The sequence below is a fragment of the Callospermophilus lateralis genome, chromosome 4 (assembly GCF_048772815.1).
Source record: "Callospermophilus lateralis isolate mCalLat2 chromosome 4, mCalLat2.hap1, whole genome shotgun sequence".
Classification (NCBI taxonomy): domain Eukaryota; kingdom Metazoa; phylum Chordata; class Mammalia; order Rodentia; family Sciuridae; genus Callospermophilus; species Callospermophilus lateralis.
Genome location: NC_135308.1, coordinates 116,306,856 through 116,328,149, shown reverse-complemented (window position 1 = coordinate 116,328,149; position 21,294 = coordinate 116,306,856). Strand labels below are relative to the sequence as shown.

The window sequence follows — 21,294 nt, the reverse complement described above, 5'->3', positions numbered from 1 at the left end:
TTTTGAGCATCTCCCATGTACCAGACACTGCTATAAACTCTTTACATATGTTAATTCCTCCCATCTCAGCTAAAAAACAAAAAATGTGTTTTATGCTGCATCAGAAGCTTGTTCCTGCTTCTCTTTTAGAACCTGAAGTATTATGATGTTCCACTGGAGTGTCAGAATCCCTCCAGCCTTATACAGCTGTGTGTTCTCATAGTGTAACACATTTCCAGACATATAGGTGGCGTGTGCCAGCATCTGATGGAAGGACAGAATAATGAACCTGAAAAATACACAATTTTAAAATTATTACCTCTTTGTTTTAAAAAATAGTTTTTTAGATGTTGGTGGACCTTTATTTTATTCATTTATTTATATGCGGTGCTGAGAATTAAATCCAGTGCCTTATGCATGCTAGGCAAGTGCTCTACTACTGAGCCACACCTCCAGCCCCATTTTCTCTTTTAAAAGGAAGGTGGTTTCAGTTCTTATTTTATATTCTTTCCCCAAACTTCTAGTCCTTTTTATTATATTATTTTTTGACTGTAATGGAGATCGAACTCAGGGTGCTCTACCACTGGACTACATCCCAGGCTCCTTTCTAAAAATTTTTATTTTGAGACAGGGTCTTGATAAGTTGTAGAGTTTGGCCTTGAACTTATATCTTCCTGCCTGAGCCTCCCAAGTCTCTGGGATTACAGGCATGGATCACTGTGTCTGGCACCAAACTTCTCAGACTTGAAGTCTCATGTTAGATTTCATATATTGGGGCACCCTAGTCTGGGTGGCTGAATCTTCTCCAGACCTCACCCTTCCCTGAAACTGAACTTCTTTCTCTTGCATTTTTTTCATTTCTATTTCAGCAACTTTTACATATATTATTTTCCTGGAAAGACCTTTATTCTAGGGTTCAGCAAAATTCTTCCTATAAAGGATCATAGAAAAATACTTTGGACTCTGTGTGATCTCTAGCTCATCTCCTCCTCCTTCTCATTTTTCTTCCTTTCCTCCTCCTCCATATTTTCCTCTTCTCCCCCTCCCACTTCCTTTAAAAATGTGAAAAACATTCTTAGCTTGAATGGAATGGGTCATAGGGTCTGCCACAGGAGTGCCTGACCTTGCTCTACTCCCTTCCTTATTCAATTCCTGTACATTTGCTGGGCTAAGCTGATGTCATTCTTTCTCCAAACAGTTTTTCTTGACCGATCCCACAGGTACAGGTCATTTGGTCTGTTCTGTTCTTTCTTAAGCATCTTCAGTTCCAAGAACATCGCCTGACACAAATGAGAATGTCAATGCATATTTGTTAAATATTCATCATAATTCATCACTTACATTTCTGAATGTATTATCTGCAATATACATTTTTATTCAGCTTTTATTTTTATCTTTGCTTTGTACCTGGGCAGACTTGGTCAAATTACTTAACCTCCTTGCTCAATTTCATCTGTAAAATGAAGATAATACCTTCCTTCATAGAGTTGGGAGGATTAAATTAATGTAACAGTCAGAATAGTGCTTGGTACATGGTAAGAGCTACATAATTCATGTTAGTTATTATTAATAGCCTTGATTCATATATATTAAGTGAATTAAGGCTCACAATGAACCTGCAAGATGGATATTATTATTCTCTCTGCAAATTAGGGCACTTGGCTTTGGCAAATTTAGCAAATGTGCAAAGACAGTAACTATTGTTTTAGCACTGATTATGTATTAGTTGTAATAAAATACATTATCTTGTTTGTTCTTTCTGAAAATTAGATGTATCAAGTTCAATATGTTAAAACACTGAATTTCTGATTTCTATCCCAAATCTATTCCTTACTTTTCTTTATTTCATGGAATGTTATCATCTTTCATTATCTTTGATCTTTTTAATTCCTCACATCCAACTCATTAGTATATTCTCCTGACCTGTCTTCCAAAATTTGTCCATCTATATAACCATTTTTACCCCATTTTCTGGTGCCAGCTATTCATTTCCATATCTAGACTATTGAAATTGCCTCCAAACTGATTCCTCTCCACACAGAAGTTGCACTGATCTTTGCATCATAAATCATAAATTATCACTTTTCTGATTGAAAATGTCCTTGGGCTTCTAAATTCTTGTTGCCCACAAGAGCCTCCATGATTGAACATTGCTATCTCTTTGATTCATTTCCTAACATTTTGCCAAGTTCTTTATGCTTTTCCTTTATGCTCTAGGCCTTTGCACTTATCATTCTATTTATAACACTGTCCCTCCAGATCCTCCAGAGGGTTGACTCCTTCCTGGCAGTCATGTTTCAACCTCAATTCAGCATCACCTCCACAGGAATACCTATTTTGAATATCACGTGCACGTCCTAAGAGCTTCCATGACAGCAGCAATATTGTCAGTTTGATTCACTGTTATATCCCAGTGACTGTAATGATAATACACTGGTTAAGATACCCCAGGTTAAGCTGTGTTGACAGACAGCTCCAGAGTCTCAGTGCTTTAACATAACAAAGTTTATGAGACTGTTCAAGCCACTTGTCCATAGTGGATGAGCAAAGGGCTCTGTTTATTTTAGTTAAGAGACACTTAGTCGGGCTGGGGATGTGGCTCAAGCAGTAGCGCGCTCGCCTGGCATGCGTGTGGCCTGGGTTCGATCCTCAGCACCACATACAAACAAAGATCTTGTGTCCGCCAAAAACTAAAAAAATAAATAAATATTAAAAATTATCTGTCTCTCTCTCTCTCTCTTAAAAAAAAAAAAAGAGAGACACTTAGACACTCATCTTAATATCAGAGGCTCCATCTCAGCACGTGCTTGAGTACTATGGCAGGGGGACACTAACTTGGCAAGTTATGTACTGGTTTTTAAGCTTCTACCTATCAGTGACACATGGCATTTCTCACATTTCATTAGCTAGAGACAGGCACCTGGCTTTTAAATTAAGCCATGCTTAATTTAAAAGGGGCCAGGAAATTAGGATCCCTTAATTTGTATATTCCATGTGTCTGGAAGGAAGAAGAACAGGAATTTGTGAACAAACCTAGTGCCAACCTCAAATTGCTGACAATTGCGTTCTTCTATATGCCACTTAGGTGCTGTTTGAAGTGCTTAACTTGGAACTCTCTCTTATCAACCCCAGTTAGTATCGTTGCCTTGGTTTTACAGTGAGTTTAAGTACTTTGCCTAAGGACATTCAGTAAGTGGCAGGACTAGAAGTAAACTAGATAATCTGATTCTCAATCTCTAGGTTATACCTGCTTTGGGACATAGTTGGCGATAAAAAATTCTTTTTGATTAAATGAATCCCCATGAGACTGTAAGCTCTTTGAAAACAGAGACCTGTCTTTTATCTTATACATTTCAATTTGGTGTTTTTTAGTGGAAGCTCAAACATACAGGATGAATTAATCAATTGCTTCAAGTTTAGGGATATTTTATTCTCTGAAATGAAAAGTTATATAAAGATCTGAGGCAAGGCTATGAAATCAAGTTGAAAGGATAAGGTAAATATGGATTTGTCCACAAAATGTTAGAAATCAAGAAATAAGAGATGTCCCCTTATATTTAGAAAGTGTATTTTAAATAAAAAAAAAACACTAGTCACAAATATAAATATGGTAAAAAAATGATATGGATACATAGTGTTCTTAGTAAAAGAAGTTAACACTATTTTCAGATAAAAATTACACATATTTATATACATGTATATTATAATGTATATGACAACAACCAAACATAACAAAAGGTACTTTTTCTGTCCCAAAATGCCCCTTGCTGTCATCATCAGAGACAAAAACTGGACTGAGGAGACCATGAATAGGGTTCAGTATTTCACTAGTGAGGTTTTTTTTTTGGTAGTGCTGGGATTTGAACCCAAGGCCTCACACATGCCAGGCAAGTGCTCTACCATGAGCTATATTCCTTGCCCACTGAAGTTCTTATGAACAATCAGTATTCATTAGTAATAACAGATATTGATTGGGCATAAACTATGTTTCAGCCTTATGCAAACTCTTTTAAATGGAATACCTCTTTTAGTCCTATTAACTTTATAAGGAAGGCAGTGTTATCTATCTGTCTTTTACAGATGAGGAACCTGCAGCAGAGAAAGAGTGAATATTTTAATGAGGTCACTTTGGAAAACATGAACTGGAATGTAAATCCAGGTGGGTGTGACCTCAGAGTCAACATTCTTTAATCAGAACTATGCACATAGCAACAACCGACCCTCTGAAAATTTACAGTATATCTGTAGAAGGTTTTAGGTTTTGCAATAGGGACAACATAGTTTTCTCAGTGTGCAAATAATGTGGTTTCTGGGCATAGGTTGCCAAGGAAGGAAGCGAAGAAGTTATGAACAAAACACCTTTTTCACTTCCCCACACTATAGCTCTCTTTGTCCTTCAAAGCCAAGAACGGTGTCATTACTATTACTGATAAAGCTCAAGGATAAGCTTGGCTGAAAAGACCCAGGTGAGATGCCGCATCCCTTTTACAGGACCAAGGCTTGAAATATTTTTTCTCTTAGTCTTTCTTAGATGTCACTCTTAGCCCTGAGGTAATGATTTTTCAAATCTAACATTGAAATAGTCTAGTGAGCCTTTACTATTTTGATAGGGTACTGCCCAATTCTTAAAACTGGAAATTACTTTTAGAATATGTGGTTGGATCATTTCATGTCAGAAATATTCATGGATTCTATAAACAGCTTATCTGCTCACGCTTCCTTAGGGATCAATACACTAAAGTCCAGGCAGAATATAATGGGGGAAAAAAAACCTCTGGTGGAGACTAAAATGAGTTTGTAGATTGTGATAATTGGAGGATTTGCCAAGTTCCAAATATAAAAATAGCTTCTACTTAAGACTAAACTTATGTACTACGTGACATAAGTAATTGCTAATGTGTTAGTCAGCTTTTTGTCACTGTGACCAAAATACCTGATAAGGACAATTTAGAGGAGGAAAAGTTTATTTTGGGCTCTTGGTTTCAGAAGTGTAGTTCATGGTTGGACAGATTCATTGCTCTGGGTCCAAGGTGAAGTAGAACATCATGGTGGAAGGGTATGGCAGAGGAGGTTGCTTAGTTTATGGTAGCCAGGAAGCAGAAAGAACAGTAGGAGCCAGGAATAAAATATAATCCTCCAGGGCATGCCTCTAGGAACTTACTTCTGCAAGCCATTCCCTCACCTGCCTATAAGTATTATCTAGTTATCCATTTGAATTATTAATCTATCAAATGGATCAATCCACTGATTAGGTTACAGTTCTCATAATCTAATCATGTTACTTCCAAACATTCTTGCATTAACACATGAACTCTTGGGAGATAATTAATATCAAAACCATAACAACTAATGTGGTTTAATTTGAGGGAAATCTACTCAAAATGTCTCCATGTATTTGCCATTTTATCAATATAGTCAATCCTTTGGGTTTGACATTGGTCCTCTCTTATATTCTTGGAACTGGTAACAAATTGAATTATACTTAATTAATTACTTTCCTTCTTTTATTGGAAACTGGAGAGTTAAAGTTTATTGTGGATAGAGGATATTAAATCTGGAAAGGATCATGGAAGTTGAAAGATGTCAAACAATTTATCTCTTGCTAGGCCTGCCTTGTACTACTTAATATCTCTTTAAGTGTACTGACCTCCAAACTGCAGCCTGTTGATCTATATAGACATTTTCTATCTGGTATGCCTCTACTGAGTGGATATTAAATTTTGTATGGTGCATTCCACTAAAGTTATGAATTATCAGGAACTAAAGATGCAAAAATGAATAAAAATTGTTTTAATGTCTTTATTTGTTGTTCTGTGGTGCTGAGGATAGAACCCAGGGCTTTGCACATGCTAGGTAAGTGCTCTACCACTGAGCCACAACCCCAGCCCTCCAATTAACATATTTTAAATATTTATTTATTTATTTATTTTGCAGTACTGGGCATGGAACCCAGGAGCACTACAACTGCAATACATCCCCAGCTATTATTATTATTATTATTTTTTTTAAAACAGGGTCTCACTAAGTTGCAGAGGCCATGAACTTAAAATTCTCCTGTCTTAGCCGCCCTAGTAGTGGGTCCTTTTAATTTAACCTGAAGAACCCCTTTTATTATTTCTTGTAGGTTAACTAGCAACTACCTTTACAAAGTACAAATTCTTTGGAATATCTTTAAGCAATATTCTTAATGAAATACATAGAAAATTACATATTTATGTAAGTACACCTCATTCCCATAAATAAGGCTCTACAGATGCTCTCTTCTCTCTCTTGGATATAATTCCCACCTTTGAATCTTGGTTGCTTTCATAAAACTGGCTTTGTAGTCATACAGCTTTGTCTTGTCATCCTAGTTCTTCCATTTACTAGTTTTGTGAACTTGACTCCCTTTAAATGTCAGTTTCCTCATTTGCAAAATGGTGTTAATAACCACCTTATAGGCATGTAGTGAGGATTTTTTAAGATAATTTATGTGTTGTGTTCCATAAACTATATAGTTATTATTTAAATTATACTTTGTCTCCCACCAAAACTTCTAGTTAGCAATCTGACTCAGAAATATTTGCATATTTATTTGCATTTGTTCTTTTTTTTTTTTTTAAAGAGAGAGTGAGAGAGACAGAGAGAGAGAGAGAATTTTTTTTTTTTAATATTTATTATTTAGTTTTCGGCAGACACAACATCTTTGTTTGTATGTGGTGCTGAGGATCGAACCTGGGCCGCACGCATGCAAGGAGAGCGCGCTACCGCTTAAGCCACATCCCCAGCCCCTGCATTTGTTCTTTACTTAAAGTATAGTTTTCCTCAGATTAGTACTAAATACACTTGGAGTCACAGCTAGTTAGATTAAGGTTCTAAGGTACAGTTATATGGAATCTAGAAGAATTGGAGAACAAACTGTAAAAAAGGAAGCTATAAAGTAGTACAAAAAAATAGAAGTGAATATTTATCTGATTTCAGGGTGATTTCCAAGCATCAATCAAAGGAAGAAATAAGAGGAAAAGTTTACAGACATACCACACAGAAAATTTAACTTTCTATGTTTTTAAAATACAATAACATTTATACAAATTACAGCATTATGAAACAGCTCAAAGACAAAGAAAAGCACACATAATCGGATGAGTGAGCTGAACAAAATACCAATTTCTCCTCCTACAATTCAGTCTTTCACAAATTTTCCTCAAAGTTCCTCCCAATCCCACCATCATAATAATAATCAAAGAAAAGATGATTCTTATTTATAAGATAAGGCTCTCTTAAATTAGCCTAATTGGGTACATAGGTACAGCAAGTAATAATTAACCATATTAGCATCTTTAAATATGTTTTGCAAATCTATAGTATTATATAACTATTTCAGATTAAATTTAGGTTCTAAAACTTCACAATGGATGTCAAGTTAGTATGTAGATCGTAGCCAACTTTTTCTTCTATCAGATGCCGTGTCTCTGATTTGATATCTAGCTCCTTGATCCATTTTGAGTTAATTTTTGTGCATGGCGAGAGAAAGGGATTCAGTTTCATTTTGTTGCACATGGATTTCCAGTTTTCCCAGCACCATTTGTTGAAGATGCTATCCTTCCTCCATTGCATGCTTTTAGCCCCTTTATCAAATATAAGAAAGTTGTAATTTTGTGGATTGGTCTCTGTGTCCTCTATTTTGTACCGTTGGTCCACCTGCCTATTTTGGTACCAGTACCATGCTGTTTTTGTTACTATTGCTTTGTAGTACAGTTTGAACTCTGGTATCGCTATACCTCCAGATTCACACTTCCTGCTTAGAATTGCTTTTGCTATTCTGGGTCTTTTATTTTTCCATATGAATTTCATGATTTCTTTATCTATTTCTACAAGAAATGCCGTTGGGATTTTGATTGGCATTGCATTAAACCTGTAGAGAACTTTGGGTAATATCGCCATTTTGATGATGTTAGTTCTGCCTATACATGAACAGGATACATTTTTCCATCTTTTAAGATCTTCTTCTATCTCTCTCTTTAGGGTTCTGTAGTTTTCATTGTATAAATCTTTCACCTCTTTTGTTAGGTTGATTCCCAAGTATCTTATTTTCTTTGAGGGTATTGTGAATGGAGTGGTTTTCCTCATTTTCATTTCAGAAGTTTTGTTGCTGATATACAGGAATGCCTTTGATTTATGCGTGTTGATTTTATATCCTGCCACTTTGCTGAATTCATTTATTAACTCTAGCAGTTTCTTTGTAGACCCTTTTGGGTCTGTTAAATATATTATCATGTCATCCTCAAATAGCGATAATTTAAGTTCTTCTTTTCCTATTTTTATGCCTTTAATTTCTTTTGTCTGTCTAATTGCTCTGGCTAGTATTTCAAGAACTAAATTGAATAGAAGTGGTGAGAGAGGGCATCCCTGTCTTGTTCCAGATTTTAGAGGGAATGCCTTCAGTTTTTCTCCGTTTAGGATGATGCTAGCCTGAGGCTTAGCATAGATAGCTTTTACAATGTTGAGGTAAGTTCCTGTTATCCCTAGTTTTTCTAATGTTTTGAACATAAAGGGATGCTGTACTTTGTCGAATGCTTTTTCTGCGTCTATCAAGATGATCATATGGTTCTTGTCTTTAAGTCTATTGATGTGGTGGATAGCATTTATTGATTTCTGTATATTGAACCAGCCTTGCATCCCAGGGATGAATCCTACTTGATCATGGTGCACAATTTTTTTGATATGCTTTTGTATTCGATTCGCCAGGATTTTATTGAGAATTTTTGCATCCAAGTTCATTAGAGATATTGGTCTGTAGTTTTCTTTCTTTGAAGTGTCTTTGTCTGGTTTCGGGATCAGGGTGATATTGGCCTCATAGAATGAATTTGGAAGAGCTCCTTCTTTTTCTATTTCTTGAAATAGCTTGAAAAGTATTGGTATTAATTCTTCTTTGAAGGTTTTGTAAAACTCCGCTGTGTACCCATCCGGTCCCGGGCTTTTTTTGGTTGGTAGTCTTTTTATGGCTTCTTCTATTTCTTCCTTTGTTATTGGTCTGTTTAAATTGTTTTTGTCTTCCTGACTCAATCTGGGCAGATTGTATGACTTAAGAAATTTATCGATATCTTCACTATCTTCTATTTTATTGGAATATAGGGTTTCAAAATACTTTTTAATTATCTTCTGTATTTCTGTAGTGTCTGTTGTGATATTGCCTTTTTCATCCCGTATGCTAGTAATTTGAGTTCTCTTTCCTCTTCTCTTCATTAGAATGGCTAAGGCCCTGTCGATCTTATTTATTTTTTCAAAGAACCAGCTTTTAGTTTTATCAATTTTTTCAATGGTTTTTTTTTGTTTCAATTTCGTTGATTTCTGCTCTAATTTTAATTATTTCTTGTCTTCTACTACATTTGCTGTTGTTTTGCTCTTCCTTTTCTAGGTTTTTGAGGTGTAGTGTGAGTTCATTTATTTGTTGGTTTTTTCTTTTTTTGAGGAAAGAACTCCAAGAAATGAATTTTTTCCCTCTTAAAACTGCTTTCATTGTGTCCCATAGATTCCGGTATGTTGTGTCTGTATTGTCATTTGTCTCTAAGATTTTTTTTATCTCCTCCTTTATGTCTTCTGTAACCCATTGATCATTCAGTAACATATTGTTCATTTTCCATGTGATGTAGGAGTTTTCCTTCCTTCTTTTATCATTGATTTCCAGTTTCATTCCATTATGATCAGATATGGTGCATGGTATTATCTCCACGCCTTTATATTTACTAAGAGTTGCCCTATGGCATAATATATGGTCTATCTTTGAGTAGGATCCATGTGCTGCTGAGAAGAACGTGTATCCACTTGATGATGGTTGATATATTCTATATATGTCGGTTAAGTCTAGGTTATTGATTGTGCTGTTGAGTTCTATAGTTTCTTTATTCAGCTTTTGTCTGGAGGATCTGTCTAATGGTGAGAGCGGTGTGTTGAAGTCACCCATAATTATTGTGTTGTGGTCTATTTGACTCTTGAACTTGAGGAGAATTTGTTTTATGAACGTTGCAGCTCCATTGTTTGGTGCATACAAATTGATAATTGTTATGTCTTGTTGGTGGATGGTTCCTTTTAACAGTATATAGTGTCCTTCTTTATCCCTTTTGATTAACTTAGGTTTGAAGTTGATTTTATTCTATATGAGTATGGCCACTCCTGCTTGCTTCTGAGGGCCATGTGAGTGGTATGATTTTTCCCAACCTTTTACCTTCAGCCTGTGTCGCGACCCCTTGCCCGCAAGGAAGACGCAACTCAGGAATCTTCTTTCAGCAGTTTATTCAGGCCTTGATTAAAGTATCTTTTAGTGACCTTCCTCTCTCTCTCCGAGCGCCCAAGCACAGCCTAATAAAGCCTCCCACGTACCAATCTTAAGCCGCCGCGTGGATCTTTCTTATAGGGTGGCAAGGGATAGCGTGCCAACTCTCCACAAAAGAATTTGTTTATCACAGGCCACAGTGGAAGCCGGCGCCATCTTCTAATGGCGGCCACAATCTACAACAATGGCTTACCACAAGCCTGTGTATGTCTTTTCCTATCATATGAGTCTCCTGAAGGCAGCATATTGTTGGATTTGTTTTTTTGATCCAGGTTACTAGCCTATGTTTCTTGATTGGTGAGTTTAGGCCATTAACATTTAAGGTTGCAATTGAAATATGATTTCTACTTCCAGTCATATTTATTTATTTATTTATTTTAGTTTGGCTAGTTTTTACTTTTTGGTTATTTTCCTCCCCCTTTACTGAGATACCTCCCGCTGTTAGTTTTGGGCACTATTTTTCAATTCCTCTTCTTGTAGTATTTTGCTCAAAATGCTTTGCAGTGCTGGTTTTCTGGCTGCGAATTCTTTTAGCTTTTGTTTATTGTGAAAGATTTTAATTTCATTGTCAAATCTGAAGCTTAATTTTGCTGGATACAGTATTCTTGGTTGGAATCCATTATTTTTCAGCGTTTGAAATACATTGTTCCAGGATCTTCTCGCTTTCAAAGTCTGTGATGAAAAATCAGTCGTTAACCTAATTGGTTTACCCCTGAATGTAATCTGCCTCCTTTCTCTCGTAGCTTTTAATATTCTTTCCTTGTTCTATATGTTGGCTATCTTCAAAATTATATGTCTTGGAGTTGGTCTATTATGGTTTTGAATGTTTGGGGTCCTGTAGGCTTCCAGGATTTGGCAATCCATTCCATCTTTCATCTCTGGGAAGTTTTCTAGAATTATTTCATTTAATATGTTGTCCATTCCTTTCGTTTGAATCTCTATGCCTTCTTCTATCCCGATGATTCTCAAATTTAGTTTTTTTATGACATCCCATATCTCTTGAATAGATTGCTCATGGGATTTAAGCATCTTTTCTGTGTTGACTATATTCTTTTCAAGTTGATAAACTTTGTCTTCATTATCTGATGTTCTGATTTCTACTTGATCTAGTCTATTTGTAATATTCTTGTTTGAGTTTTTTATTTGGTTTATAGTTTCCTGCATTTCTAGGATTACTGTTTGCTTTTTTTTTTTAAGATCTCTATCTCCTGGTAAAGCTCATTCTTTGCCATTTGAATCTGTTTGTTTAATTAATTTTCAAAATATACTTTTATTGCTTGGACTTGCTGCCTCATGTCTTCTCTAATATTCCTTTCCATCTGAGTTAGATATGCCTTGAGTTCTTTCCCTATCCCTGTTTCTGATGCTTCTAGGTCCTCCTGTAGAATTAAGTTGTCCTGCATTGTTTGTACTCCTTTTTTCCCTTGTTTTTTCATGATGTTCATGTTACTTTCCAGCTCTATTTGATTGCTGTGTTTCTGCTCTCTTCTATAGATTTGTTTTGGTTTTGTATATCTCTGTTGTCTCTTCTTTGTGTTGGTAGACTATGCCTGCTAAAGTGGATTCCGCTGGGAAGGAATTCCGACCGCCGAGCTCCAGTGACGTCACCTTTCTGCTATGGCGGGCCCCAGGCTCCTTGCCAGGGTGTCCGAATGGGGGGGTGGGACTGGACTGTCTCTGGTTGGTTTCAGCTCCCGGTCGCTGGCGGGCAGGCGGTCTCTAGCCTCCCAGTCGCGTGGGCAGCGGGTGGGCTGTCGCCGACGGATGGGCGGTCTCCAGCCGCCCAGTCGCACAGGCAGCCGGCAGGCGATTGGTCACTGGCTGGTGGGCGTTCTCCAGCCACCCAGTCACGTGGGCAGCAGGTGGACTGTCACCGGCGGGCGTGCGGTCTCCAGCCGCCCAGTCGCACAGGCAGCCGGCAGGCGATTGGTCGCTGGCTGGTGGGCGTTCTCCAGCCACCCAGTCACGTGGGCAGCAGGTGGACTGTCACCGGCGGGCGTGCGGTCTCCAGCCGCCCAGTCGCGAGGTTCTGGCCTCTAGTTCCCTGGTTTCTCCTACTAGTCTTGGTTTCTCCTGCTAGACCAGATTTCCCCTGAGTGATGCCTCTCGGCAGTTCAAACTGTACTCTGGGCCTGCTGTTTGTTGGGTGGGGAGGGTGGCCATTGGGAACCCCGGCACTCTATTGTTTTGATTTTGTCTGCTTGCCCCTCCCCTAGCGCTGGCAGACAGGTTTTGTTTTTGCCGCTGATGGGAGGGGGAGTTGAAGGTCAGATGTCTCTAGTTTTCCCCGCGTCTTTATGCAGGCTTGCTCTGATAATCCCTCCCCCGGAAAACCTAGGATAGATTTTATGCAAATTCCCCAGTGTATGGGAGATGAACTGAGTAAGACACACCTGTTTTATTGTTTCTATCTGTCGGAGAGTGGTGGTGGTTACTTCAGCTCTCCAAGATGGTGCCCGCTGGTTTCCTTGGGGGAGTTTCCGTGGTGGGGGATAGAACTGGACTGCTTCCTTCCCCGTCTGAAATCCTGTACTCAGCCCGGGGCTCAGTGAGTGCTCAGCCGGCAGGATTCCACAGAATCCGCAGCTACGTTTCTCCCTGCTTGCTGGTTGCTTCTCGGTGGTGCCCCGCCATCTGTAGCCGTGGGGTGGGCCGCGTGGATCAGTCAGCCCGGATCTCCGGTCGCACAGTTGGCTTGTGTTTGAGACTCAATTACCAGACCTCGGTGCTGGAAATCCTTCCTCTAGGTTTCAGTGCACCCCCATTTTGCTGTAAGTTCCTAACAAGATAGTTTTTTGTCGTTCTAAGTCGTTATTCACCTGCGCAGTGGCGCGGTACACGGGGTGTGATGCACTGTATTTGCAGCCATCTTGGAGTCCCCCAAGTTTCTTCTTGAGGTTCTAAAAATGTCTCACTTTGTAAGGCTGGGACTCTTTAAGCAAATATGAGGGCTATTTTCTGGGTGGTGGTGGGCAGAGGGGTTTGTAGGCACTGGCTTCATAAGAACCAGCAACGTTTGATCTTAATGTGGCTTGCTCTTCCTTGCTACATTAACAACCTTCTTATATATGATATTTCATGTAAGCCATTGGTTATACAGTCATTGTGGCCAATTATGTCCTGTTATAACAAGGAAGGCAGATTCTTTCTGAATATAGTACAAGTTTCTGTATTTTGGAGAGCAAATGAAAATCAGATATTTAAAAATTTTCAGTTTTCAAAAGCAGAATGGATTACATATGGATTATAATTTAAGAAACAGCTTCCTTTTATGTCCCCAGAATAGAACACTAAAACAATATCAATAATATTTCAATTTCCAGTATCCTTATGCTCTGGCTACATTATTCATAACTTTATGACGAACCAAACAACCACAATAAAATTTTCTTTTTCAACTTCCTTCACTCTATAAAGTTAATTCTTGCTCTGCTGAATCTTGAGTTAGAAGTCTCATGAAGTCATCTACTCGTTGACCTAAATACAGTGCTAGACAGCCTGACTCAGGTGTGGTCTGAGACATGTCTAAGCAATGTCCTCACAGCTTTGAAGTGTTAGTAGTTTAAAGTACTGGTTTAATCCTTTTCCAGGAGACTTTGTGACCATCCTTTGTTGAAGACAAGTGATCTTTTGCTTAGAGGTGAACCCTCAAGCCAGCATTAGAGTAAAACCAAAATGATCTGTAAAAGTCAGAGAATTCAAATGACTGTGGTTAGTTTATTTCTGAGAACATTTAATTGTGAAAGTTTTGAAGAGGGTCATAATAAGATTAAGGCAACTGACAGGAAAATTTGGGTATTCCTGTGTCATGCAGAGCAAATATAATAAATTTGCAAAAACATTTTAAAAATATCTTTAAGGACAGTCAGTAAGCCTGTTTTCAAAGAAATCAGTAAATGTTACATCTGATTTATAAAAATAAATGAACATAATTTACAATGAGACATGACATAATAATACTAAGATACAACATTTATATAAGCCAAGAATGGAATAAGCATAAGAAAAGAATATAAATAGAGTTGAAGAAGGAATTTGATATTTGTATTTTTCACTAACTACATTAATAAGATCAAAATGATCCCTCAAAAAATTTACTAGTATAGAAAATGGTGTATGCAAATTAAAAGCAAGGCTGTGGCCAAGTCAGCATTCTGCATGACTGAAATTATGACTGATAGCATGCATTCCAGTTGTCTAATATGGTGAAGCAAAGCACCACCATGATCCTGACAAATGGGCGGCAAGAACATTAGCAAATCCCCAGAGATTTCCCATAAAACATGCAATTTCTAAAATACTTATACTATCACAACTTAACTATACAAATTAAACCTAAGGAAGGCTGAGCTTCTCTTCTGACTTAACAACTCTTTCCATGGAATTTACAATTGTAAATAGATCAAATAAGCCTGTTTCTAGCACTTCTCTTTTTATAAGGTGAAAGAAAGAGTCTTTGTGATTTTCTTAGGAGCCCTTCAGAAAATCTCTAGGATATTTTAGAGGTAAAAGATATCCTGAAAATTTTATATATTAATTTCTTATAATTAGAATCTGACTTGGGGAAGGTAAAAGTTCAGAGGTTATCAGAATAAATTTGGACTCTTGGTTAAGAGAAAGCAATGGATACCTGAGAAATGATATTTCATTACCTGTATAGTCAAAGTGGCAACAAAACATTTTTTAAATTTAACTAATTAATTAATTTTAATTAGGTATATATGAGAGCAGAATGCATTTTGATTCATTTTACATAATGCAGCACAACTTTTCATTTCTCTGGTTGTACATGATGTAGCGTCACACCATATGTGCAGTCATACATGTACCTAGAGTAATGATGTTCATATCATTCCACCATCTTTCCTGCCCCCATTCCTCCCTCCCCTTTGCCCAAAGTTCCTCCATTTTTCCCATGCCCCCTCCCCGCTTTATGGATCAGCATCCGTTTATCAGAGAGAACATTTGGCGTTTGTGTTTTGGGGATTGGCTAACTTTGCTTAGCATGATATTCTCCAGCTCCATCCATTTACCTGCAAATGCCATTATTTTATTCTCTTTTAATGCCGAGTCATATTCCATTGTGTATGTATACCACAGTTTCTTTATCCATTCATCTATTGTAGGGCATCTAGCTTGCTTCCAGTTTAGCTATTGTGAATTGAGCTTCTATGAACATTGATGTGGCTGCATTACTATAGTTGCTGATTTTAAGTCTTTTGGGTATAGACCTAGGAGTGGGATAGCTGGGTCAAATGGTCATTCCATTCCAAGTTTTCTTTTTCTTTTTCTTTCTTTCTTTTTTTTTTTTTAATATTTTTTAGTTGTTGATGGACCTTTATTTTATTTATTTGTATGTGGTGCTGAGAATGGAACCCAGTGCCTCACACATGCTAGGCAAGCACACTACCACTGAGCCACGATCCCAGTGCCCCCATTCCACGTTTTCTAAGGAATCTCCATACTGCTTTCCAGATTGGTTGGACTGATTTGCACTCCCTTCACTAACGTATGAGTGTGCCTTTCCTCCCACATCCTCACCAACAGATTGTTGTCTGTATTCTTGATAACTGCCATTCTGAGTGGTGTGAGATGAGATCTTAGAATAGTTTTGATTTGCATTTCTCTATTTACTAGAGATGTTGAACATTTTTTCAAATATTGGTTGATTGAATGTATATCTTCTGAGAAGTGTCTGTTCAGCTCCTTAGCCCATTTACTGATTGGGTTTTTTGTTTTTTTTGTGTGTGTTCATTTTGCTGCATATGAATTTTGGCAACAAAACATTTAAAAATGAATGTAGAAGGGGCTGGGGTTGTGGCTCAATGGTAGAGCACGTGCTACCATGTGTGAGGCACTGGGTTTGATTCTCTGCACTGCTTATAAATAAATAAAATAAAGGTCCATTGACAACTAAAAAATATTTTAAAAAATGGATGTAAAAAGTAACCTGCTTTCAGGGCTGAGGGTTATAGCTAAAAACAAAAACAAAAACAAAAAACCTCTTTTGCAAGAGTGGAACCACTGTAGAGAAGCACATACATTAAAATGGCCAAAACATAGCTTCTCTATAAATATAAAAATAAGAAGCAGAAGTATATATACTTAAAATTATACTTAAGTAGCCAATGTTTCAGTATTTTCTCGTAGAAATTATCTTGGTATCTTATGATTGTACTTTAAGTAACTTAATTTAATATCAGTTCAAGGATTTAAATTATCTTCAATCTGAGATATTATAAAATACAACTGTGGTCATACATTCCTGTAATTCCAGCTACTCAGGAAGCTGACGCAGGAGGATTGCAAGTTCAATACCAGCTTCATCAATTCAATCATTATGCCATCTCAAAATTAAATAATAATAGTTTTAAAAAGGCTAGGGATGTAGCTCAGTGGTAGAGTGCCTTGGGTCCAATCCCCCAATCCCAAGTACTGGGGTGTGGGGTGGAATTATATATAATGGTTTTCTATTTTCTTCTCTGTTTTTACATACATTTTCTATTTTTATTTAAAATGATCATATATAATAAAAAGGCATTTAAAAATTCTAGAGAATGAAAGTTTGAAATAAGTTAAGGCATTTTTGAATACTCCTATGCACAAGAGAATTCCTTTACTAACTATAAAATGTCATTATTAATTAAAGCACATCCTCAAAACTAAGCATAGAGGAAAAACAAATCATGTTAAGTAACATACATAACCAAATATGGCTGGAAATACAAACCATATCTCAATAGTAACCCTAAATGTTAATGGCTTAAATGCACCAATCAAAAGACATAGGCTAGTAGAATGGATTAAAAAAAAAAAGATCCAACAATATGCTGCCTACAGGAGACTCATCTGATAGGAAAAGACATACACAGACTGAAGGTGAAAGGTTGGGAAAAATCATATCACTCATACGGACTCCAGAAGCAAGCAGGGGTGTTCATACTTGTATCAAATAAAATAGACTTCAAGCCAAAGTTAATCAAAAGGGATAAACAAGGACATTACATACTGCTCAAGGGAACCATACACCAACAAGACTTGACGATCATTAATATATATGCCCCAAACAATGGTGCAGCTATGTTCATCAAACAAACTCTTCTCAAGTTCAAGAGTCAAATAGACCACAACACAATAATCATGGGAGATTTTAACACACCTCTCTCACCACTGGACAGATCTTCCAAACAAAAGTTGAATAAAGAAACCATAGAGCTCAATAATACAATTAATAACTTAGACTTAATTGATATATACAGAATATACCACCCAACATCAAGCGGATACATGTTCTTCTCAGCAGCACATGGATCCTTCTCAAAAATAGACCATATATTATGTCAGAGGGCAAATCTTAGCAATTACAAAGGAGTTGAGATACTACCATGCATTTTATCTGATCATAATGGAATGAAATTGGAAATCAATAATAAATGAGAAAGGAAAAATCCTACATCACATGGAGATTAAACAATATGCTACTGAATGAACAAAGGGTTATAGAAGATATCAAAGAGGAAATTAAAAAATTCTTAGAGGTAAATGAAAACTCAGACACAACATATCGAAATCTCTGGGACACTATGAAAGCAGTACTAAGAGGAAAATTCATTTCATGGAGCTCATTCCTTAAAAGAAGGAAAAGCCAACAAATAAATGACCTCACACTACACCTCGAAGCCTAGAAAAAAAAAGAACAAATCAGCAGCAAATACAGTAGAAGGCAAGAAATAATTAAAATTAGAGCTGAAATCAATGAAATCGAAACAAAAGAAACAATCGAAAAAATTGACAAAAGTAAAGGTTGGTTCTTTGAAAAAATAAATAAGATTGATAGACCACTAGCTACGCTAACAAAGAGAAGAAGAGAGAGAACCCAAATTACTAGTTTACGGGATGAAAAAGGCAACATCACAACAGACAATTCAGAAATACAGAAGATAATTAGAAATCATTTTGAAACCCTGTACTCTAATAAAATAGAAGATAGTGAAGGCATCGATAAATTCCTTAAGACATATGAACTACCCAGATTGAGTCAGGAAGATATAAACAACCTAAACAGACCAATATCAAGTGAGGAAATAGAAGAAGCCATCAAAAGACTACCAACCAAGAAAAGCCCAGGACCGGATGGATATACAGCAGAGTTTTACAAGAACTTTAAAGAAGAACTAATACCAATATTCCACAATCTATTTCAGGAGATAGAAAAAGAGGGAGAACTTCCAAATTCATTCTATGTGGCCAATATCACCCTGATTCCCAAACCAGATAAAGACACCTCAAAGAAAGAAAACTACAGACCAATATCCCTAATGAATTTAGATGCAAAAATCCTCAATAAAATTCTGGCAAATCGGATACAAAAACATATCAAAAAGATCGTGCACCATGATCAAGTAGGATTCATCCCTGGGATGCAAGGCTGGTTCAATATATGGAAATCAATAAACGTTATTCACCACATCAGTAGACTTAAAGATAAGAACCATATGATCATCTCGATAGATGCAGAAAAAGCATTCGACAAAGTACAGCATCCCTTTATATTCAAAACACTAGAAAAACTAGGGATAACAGGAACTTACCTCAACATTGTAAAAGCTATATATGCTAAGCCTCAGGCTAGCATCATTCTAAATGGAGAAAAACTGAAGGCATTCCCTCTAAAATCTGGAACAAGACAGGGATGCCCTCTCTCACCACTTCTATTCAGTATAGTTCTCGAAATACTGGCCAGAGCAATTAGACAGACAAAAGAAATTAAAGGCATTAAGATAGGAAAAGAAGAACTTAAATTATCACTATTTGCGGATGATATGATCCTATACCTAGAAGACACAAAAGGGTCTACAAAGAAACTACTAGAGCTAATAAATGAATTCAGCAAAGTGGCAGGATATAAAATCAACACACATAAATCAAAGGCATTCCTGTATATCAGCGACAAATCTTCTGAACTGGAAATGAGGAAAACCACCCCATTCACAATATCCTCAAAAATAAAATAAAATAAAATAAAATACTTGGGAATCAACCTAACAAAAGAGGTGAAAGATTTATACAATGAAAACTACAGAACCCTAAAGAGAGAGATAGAAGAAGATCTTAGAAGATGGAAAAATATACCCTGTTCATGGATAGGCAGAACTAACATCATGAAAATGGCGATATTACCAAAAGTTCTCTATAGGTTCAATGCAAAGCCAGTCAAAATCCCAACGGCATTTCTTGTAGAAATAGATAAAGCAATCATGAAATTCATATGGAAAAATAAAAGACCCAGAATAGCAAAAGCAATTCTAAGCAGGAAGTGTGAATCAGGAGGTATAGTGATACCAGATTTCAAACTGTACTACAGAGCAATAGTATCAAAAACAGCATGGTACTAGTACCAAAACAGGCGGGTGGACCAATGGTACAGAATAGAGGACACAGAAACCAACCCACAAAATTACAACTATCTTATATTCAATAAAGGGGCTAAAAGCATGCAATGGAGGAAGGATAGCATCTTCAACAAATGGTGCTGGGAAAACTGGAAATCCATATGCAACAAAATGAAACTGAATCCCTTTCTCTCACTAGCACAAAAGTTAACTCAAAATGGATCAAGGAGCTTGATATCAAATCAGAGACTCTGCGTCTGATAGAAGAAAAAGTTGGCTTCGATCTACATATTGTGGGCTCGGGCTCCAAATTCCTTAATAGGACACCCATAGCACAAGAGTTAAAAACAAAAATCAACAAATGGGACTTACTCAAACTAAAAAGTTTTTTCTCAGCAAGAGAAACAATAAGAGAGGTAAATAGGGAGCCTACATCCTAGGAACAAATCTTTACTCCGCACATTTCAGATAGAGCCCTAATATCCAGAGTATACAAAGAACTCAAAAAATTAAACAATAAGAAAACAAATAACCCAATCAACAAATGGGCCAAGGACCTGAACAGACACTTCTCAGAGGAGGATATACAATCAATCAACAAGTACATGAAAAAATGCTCACCATCTCTAGCAGTCAGAGAAATGCAAATCAAAACCACCCTAAGATACCATCTCACTCCAACAAGATTGGCAACCATTATGAAGTCAAACAACGACAAATGCTGGCGAGGATGTGGGGAAAAGGGTACATTTGTACATTGCTGGTGGGACTGCAAATTGGTGCGGCCAATTTGGAAAGCAGTATGGAGATTCCTGGGAAAGCTGGGTATGGAACCACCATTTGACCCAGCTATTCCCCTTCTCGGACTATTACCTGAAGTCCTTAAATAAAAGAGCGTACTATAGGAATACTGCTACATCAATGTTCATAGCAGCAAAATTCACAATAGCTAGACTGTGGAACCATCCCAGATGCCCTTCAATAGATGAATGGATAAAAAAAATGTGGCATTTATTCACAATGGAGTATTACTCAGCACTAAAAAAATGACAAAATCATGGAATTTGCAGGGAAATGGATGGCATTAGAGCAGATTATGCTAAGTGAAGCTAGCCAATCCCTAAAAAACAAATGCCAAATGTCTTCTTTGATATAATGAGAGCAACTAAAAACAGAGCAGGGAGGAAGAGCATGAGAAAAAGATTAACATTAAACAGGGACAAGAGGTGGGAGGGAAAGGGAGAGAGAAGGGAAATTGCATGGAAATGGAAGGTGACCCTCATTGTTATACAAAATTACATATAAGAGGATGTGAGGGGAAAGGGGAAAAAAATCAAGGGAGAGAAATGAATTACAGTAGATGGGATAGAGAGAGAAGATGGGAGGGGAGGGGAGGGGGGATAGTAGAGGATAAGAAAGATACCAGATTACAACAGTCACTAGTATGGCAATATGTAAAAACGTGAATGTGTAACCAATATGATTCTGCAATCTATATACGGGGTAAAAATGGGAGTTCATAACCCACTTGAATCAAATGTATGAAATATGATATGTCAAGAGCTATGTAATGTTTTGAACAACCAATAAAAAAAATAAATAAAGCACATC

General features: G+C 37.0%; 1 protein-coding gene across 3 annotated transcripts in view; it reads left to right on the top strand.

Annotated features, from left to right (window-relative positions):
- The window catches only part of C4H12orf56 (chromosome 4 C12orf56 homolog), an 85,375-nt gene that overhangs the window by 8,371 nt on the left and 55,710 nt on the right, over positions 1–21,294 (top strand). The gene's annotated exons all lie outside the window — the stretch shown is intronic.